The sequence below is a fragment of the Gavialis gangeticus genome, unplaced genomic scaffold (assembly GCF_001723915.1).
Source record: "Gavialis gangeticus isolate Ggan-Ray unplaced genomic scaffold, GavGan_comp1, whole genome shotgun sequence".
NCBI lineage: Eukaryota > Metazoa > Chordata > Crocodylia > Gavialidae > Gavialis > Gavialis gangeticus.
In genome coordinates this window covers 5,040,818-5,047,212 of record NW_017728973.1, presented here as the reverse complement: position 1 = coordinate 5,047,212, position 6,395 = coordinate 5,040,818, and the positions used below count along the sequence as shown (strand labels likewise).

Here is a 6,395-nt window from a genome sequence, read left to right as displayed (position 1 = left end):
CCCCGTGCCCCCCCTTCTCCTCTCATTTTCAAAGCCATGTAGGAATAGCCACAACAGCCTGGCAGGTCTCTACCTAGTTCTGTGCTCTTATCTTTCAAATGATGCTGTTAAATATAAGCTTCCATTATTATTCACCCATAAATCCCAGAACCAAGTACTTCAGTGGGCATGGAAAGTTAGTGAAGTCACTCTAAATTTGTATCTGTGTGACCCAGAGCAGAATTTGACCCTTGGTCTGTTCCTTGGGCCAATGCAATGTTTCCCCTCTTGCTTTCTCTCTTACTCATTCTTGGCTTCAACCTGTCTGAGGCAACTGTCACCCTCATGCCTTAGCTTAATTTATTGCATTCTCAGTAGCAAGTAACATTGGCTCACCTTTAGTCAGCTGCATCTCCCTGCAGCTACTGGCTGTAGCTGCTCAAAGTCCTGGAACTGAAGAGGGAGGAAGACCAGACAGAGAAAGGCACCAGCTGATTTCTTCATAGGTAATAGGCATCACAGCCCGTTCCCCTCCCTTGGCTTCTGTGTCTCTTTGAATGGAAGCAGGAGGAGGGCTGGGTGATTCTGGTCTTTGGAAACAGCTCTCTATTCTAGCACACAGCATGAAGTTGGGAGCTGAGAGAGCTGCCAGGCACAGCTACATGTGCAAGGGAAAAGGAGCAATAATCATAAAGAAAAAAAATCTCCAGTTCAGAGCTGTAACAGAAAGAAATTGCAGGGAAAGTCACACATCCAGGAGGGAAAGAAGCAGGAGCTCAGATGCTGGGAGTGCACTGAAAGACTCTCCCTCTGTGTGTGAGTGTATGTGTGTGTGTATGCGTGCGCGTGTGAGTATGAGGGAGAGAGAGAGAGAGAGAGAGAAAGAGGTGTGGATTTTTCTTTGCCGGAGAATGATATCCATCCTTAGGAGAATGAAAACTCCACCTGGAAAGAGAAAGAGAGAGAGGGAGAGAGAGAGAGGGAGTCTCCATGCAACCAGGGAATAAAGCCTGTTAATTCTGGGGCAGACACAGCCATCAGACACTAGCCGCAGGATTCCCTATAGCAGCCTCCACTTTCCAGCCCTTCACTTACACCTCCTCCCTCTTCCTCCCTCCCCCATCCACCCCCCACCCCCTGCGGCCAGGAGACATAGCCCTTATTTGCTAGCAAATGGATTAGATGAAGACTTGAGGCACCCTCCTTGGAGAATGATTTGAAAGAGGGCGGGAGGCAGAGACAGTGGAGGGATATCCAGCTTCAACATTTCATTTTTTAAGGAGATTTTTTACAAGAAGAATCCAGAGCAACCTTGAGAAGAAGCGAAGGAGCAGTAAGGGGCGGGGGGAATGGCTTTGTATACTATGCTTTTTGATTCAGCTGCAGAGATCTGCTCTGCACCCATTCCATTGTAGGGTAATGAAAAAAGCCCCAAAGGAATGGCAGGCATAACTAGTTATTATTCAGGGTGCTGTAAAAGAGGGCTTCTCCTGGGGGAATCTCTGCTTAGACTGTAAGCTCCTTGGGGCAGAGACTGATCTTCCATTCTGTATTTGTACAGTGTCTGGCACCATGAAGTTCTGGCTCATGACAAAGGCTTCAGCGTCCACCACAATACAAATAAACACTAATAATGAAAATATTTTCTTTCTTCAAAACTGGGTAGACAGGACTGTACTGTCAGAGTTTTCAGTTCAAGCATCCTTCCTTCTCTTAATACCCCCTTAAACAATTGCTCCATCGTACCTTGTGACAGACACTTGCCCACCCTGTGTCCTTGAGTCTCCACTCTTTGGTCCCTGGTGGCACCAAAGAACTTTGTTGTTCTGGACTCTGCACAGAGTAAGGGATAGTCTCTTCTCCAAAGCATTTATAGTCTAAATGGGAAAGACAAAGAAAGATGGGAGGCATGAAATATTATCTCCATTTTATAGACAGATTATCTGGGCCTAGACCAGTGGTTCTCAGCCTTTTTCGAATCAAGGCAGCCCTTCGTGGCAGCCCTTCATACACACAAGGCACCCTTGGAAAATGCCAGCTCTTAGTTTTCACTCATTTTTTGACTACAGAAAAATATTAAAGCAAATCTTCTGTTGCAAAGAGCACAGAAAGTCCACAGCAGGGCAGAATATTTTTAACACTATAGTTTCCTATCGGAAATCTCTGGGTTTATCTTGAACTCATGTTTGCACGCTAGCATTGCCTGGCATCCTGCAACACCCTTGAAAGGATCTCATGGCTTCTCAGGGTCAAAGGACCCTGTTTGAGAATCACTAGCCTAGAGGATTAAAGACATGGTTTTCTAAGGGCTTCAACACTTGCATCTCCTGTGGACTTCTAGGAGACGGCTGAGGGCTTGGAAATTCCAAAAAAAAAAAAGTCTGTGAGCACTTTGGCCAAGATCACACAGAACATTTGGGGTGAAGCCAGGGAGTAAGCATGTGTCTCCTGAGTGCCTGCCCACTGCTTCAGCTCCATCCTTCCTCTCTCAGGAACAGCAGTCACTGGTATGCTGTGTATCAACAGCTGCCATCCATGGAGACTTGGACCCAAAGGCAATGACAGGCCTGGCTAAAGCCATAAAGACAGTGCAAAGGGGGAGCAGTACCATGACCTTCACCACTGCTGTGATGCTGTGTCTTCAATTTCATCCCACTACCCTCAGACTCTAAGCAAGAAGTCAACTGCTAGACTAACTAGCCATGTTCAGCTGGCATGAACCATCCCTGCTTTCCACCTGGATCCTGGCTGGTACAAATCATGTGATAACCTCCCCCCACCCTTGCAGTTTTTGGTATTATTGACTCACCATCTCTTTTCAAATCTGGCCTGGGTGGTCTTCTAGCTACACAGTGGGCATCACTGGAGGCCTGCTTTCTACAAAATCCATTCCACCTACAACCCAAAAGAACCCAGATCTCATTACATCCAGAGAGAAAGGGAAGACTTCTGTCTCTGCCAAAGTTTCCTGGGAGCAACAGTGGTAAAGCAAAGAGGGTACTGGTTTGGATGCAGGTCATGGAAATAAGGGATGACAGCAAGGCAGCATGTGCAGCCGCATCCAGAGACAGATGACTGTCTAGTGCAGCATTTCTCAACCCATGGGTCACAAGAATATATGAACGGATTGCAAACAAACTTTAAAAATGGTTTCTTCTTGGGAAACATGGGAAACCATGGCTTTTCTCTTGCAGGCTGGCAGAGTTCCAGCTGCTTGGGCTGCCCCCCTCCTTCTGCCCACACACACTGGGAGGTGGGGGGCAGTGGGTTGCGAGTGAGGGGCATTGGGTCACGACTGGCCATCCATGTTTCCAAATGGGTCCTAGTACAAAAAAGGTTGAGAATCACTGGTCTAGTGCAGGGTTACCCTCTAGGTCCCAATATCTGGTAGGTTGTACTATGGCCACCTGCATTTCACTTGTAGCTTCTGTTTCATTTCTCACTTGGCAAATACACACCGCCTAGTATGAGAGCAGTCCCTGGAGAAGCTTCTGTGCATTTTGATTCTTTTTTCTGCATTTTACACAAAGAATGTCCTTTCTTTGATTTGCCTTCAGGACTCTGGCATCCACTGGCACAAACTGCTAAAGTTTAACTCACTTGGTACCACAGTCCAGGAGCAGGAGGAAGGAACAAGGAGTCTGGTAGCCTCCTGTGTAGTTCTCTGGCACTGAATACTCCATACAGCTCCTAGGAGTCCTGTAGCTCTTTAAAAATAATCTGCACCTCTAGGACAGAGCACTGGTTTGACATAGCTTGATGCTATGGTGAACAGGCCTTGCTTTCTGCAAACACCCGCTCAGTGTAGCACCTTGGGAAAGCTGACTGGGTTGAAGTATAATCACCCAACTCAGTCGCTATCACCCATGCAAAGCAAAGGGGCCATTGGAGACAGCTGGCAGCAGTGTCAGACCTAAGTCTACAGGGACCAGAGAATCCAAAACACCAGTTTAGGAAACCCAACTGAACCAGGGTGCAACAGCAATTCAACCACAGCTGTACTCTTGTGTTTGGTCACAGCTATAGACCACTGTCTATGGCCAGATTGGGCAAAAATTGTTACTCCTGTCTGTGCCCTTATTTGTTTACACATGTTGCAGTAACACCTCTGAGCTTCAGCAGAGATCAGGGCCTTATTACCCTAAGCGTGCCATATCCTGCCATGCCAATAAAACACCGACCAGATCCACAATTCCCTGCTATTCCAGCCCTTGGCCCTCTACACACGCAGCTCTGCCAAAGCTCCCAAGACCCAAAACATGGCACATCCATAACAGCCTTCTCCCATTCAGATCTACCAGAGTAACTCAAGCCAGACCTCCAGGCCTGAGCTCCCAATGCATATCTGCAGGTGCAGCTCACAATGGAGATAGATAGACAGAGCAGTATGACTAGGAACAGGCATTGCATTTATGCCTGGACAAGTTGTGCCTGTCTTTGTCCTAAAATAGAGATGTCCCAGTATTAGCATGTACACATATTACCCTTCTGATCAGGTTTAGTGAACAGATGGATGCACTGCTTCTTTTCTGCCATTGATTCAATAATCCAATCCCAAGATAACCGTTCAGACGCAATTTGCAATATCCTGGGATAAACTGTTAGTAGTCCTTATCCCATGAACTTTTGTAGGATTTATCTCAGGACAATGGACATGGATGTCTGAACAATTATACTTTGCCCAGCATAAAATGGTTTATCCCAGGACAAATATGATGCTTTTTTGTAGCCCAGGAGAGCCAAGCAACTGGAACAGCAGCTCTGGTGCAGATCCCCTGGCTAGTCCAGGCCTGGTTTCCTCTTGAGCTGGAAGGGATCATATACATAAGGATTATTGTTATTGATCATTATTAAGTTTCCTGGTTTGCTTGGGGGTTTTTTTCCGCCTTCCAAAAAAAATAAAAGTGACATGTGGTTGTATCCCAGATCACCCCTAGCCAAACAAGCTCTTTCAACAGCATATTCCTGGCAGCATGCAAGGACAGATTCCAGCTGTTAGTTTTTACTGCCACACCTATTTCCTCTGCTGTGCCTGAGTAACTGTTAGTAGCAGCTTGTGGGGAAGTGGTGGGGAGAAGACTTGGGGAATTGCCCATTTTCCCCCAAACCTTTGGGGAAGTTTTATCTTGGTTACTAGACTAACTGATGCCCTTTGACTCCAGCAGCAAAAGACACCAGAGCGACTTCACTTAAGTCCCTGCTAGTCTTGCGTGAGGAGATCCTTCCCTATTCCTGGGTGCAAAGGAAGGACATTTGCTGAGCTCTGCCTGGCCTGGATTATGGATTATTTTATATTCTTGAATCACTTTTCATTGCAGTCAGCAAGGATTTTTTTTAATATTCATTTCCTTTTCCTGTGACACATACCAGAAAACAAATGCTTGAAGCCAGTGCTAACCAGTGATGGATTAGATCTGTTTATATTTTAACTATATCCAGAGGGAGTTGCATGATCTGAGCACCTCAGAACATCAGGTCCTGGAATGATGTGTTTGCATCCATGTGCACTGCCTTTCTACTGTATCAAACCAGAACCGTTCCCCTGTTTATCATAGACCCCATGCAGCTAACAGAGATTCCTCTTTTACTTGCAGGGTAGAGAAGACTTTGGTTATCAAGCAGGAAGAGTTGAATGTTAGTCTCACTACTGCTATGAAGCTCTGGCAAGTCATTAGGTGCAGTAGTGACAACTGTGTGGTGACTGTTACATTGGCTATCCCATCAGCTCCCTACAGGAGAATCAGGGCCATCACACACAACAGGGGCAAACTGAACTCTGTGAAGAGTCAGCTGCATCAGAGAGAAGAGGCGTTTGCCCAACATCTCTCAACTGAAGCATAATGTTCTCTCTCCAGGGGCCTGATATGCAATGCAAACAGGGCAAGACAGCACAAAGGCCCGGCCCAGCCCAGCCTGTCTGGTGTGGGTTTTGTAATGTGCTTGACCAGCTGAGGAAATGCAGAATTGGGGAAGCAGCCTGTGCTGCCTGCTCTGTGCTTAGAATCAAAGCAGTAATGATGCTGATGGCCTTGTCCTGGGTGTTTCATTTAGCACAGGAAACCAGGTCTAATCAGGGAGCTAATTAGCCTCCCAGCATCAGGGGTTTCAATGGTCCCATTAGTGGCCCTGTGCTCACTCATTTTCCTTTGGTTCTAGTTGCTCCCTGATGTTGTGAAGGCAGGTAGGCTCTGTTTGTTCCACTGCAGACTCCATTGAGGAGCCTCTGAGTCAAAGCAGATTGTCACCTGCAGCTGCAAATTAGCTTGGAGGCCACTGCATCACTTTTTCCTACTTGCTTTCATATGTCACTGCAGGGTCCTCCAGGTGTCTTCTGGCTGCCATGGGCCCCCTGCTGCATGCATCACAGCATGAAAAGAGGTGGGGGTGGACGGATCAGGAGTCCGGGTTCTCTCCCT

The 6,395-nt window shown here is 47.0% G+C and overlaps 1 protein-coding gene across 1 annotated transcript in view; it reads right to left on the bottom strand.

Annotated features, from left to right (window-relative positions):
• LRRC3C (leucine rich repeat containing 3C) overlaps window positions 1–1,016 on the bottom strand; it is a 10,839-nt gene extending 9,823 nt beyond the window's left edge. Inside the window, exon 1 of the mRNA XM_019507109.1 lies at window positions 376–1,016. The gene's annotated coding sequence lies outside the window, so the exon portion shown is untranslated. The remainder of the gene's footprint in view (window positions 1–375) is intronic.
• Window positions 1,017–6,395: the final 5,379 nt, after the last annotated feature.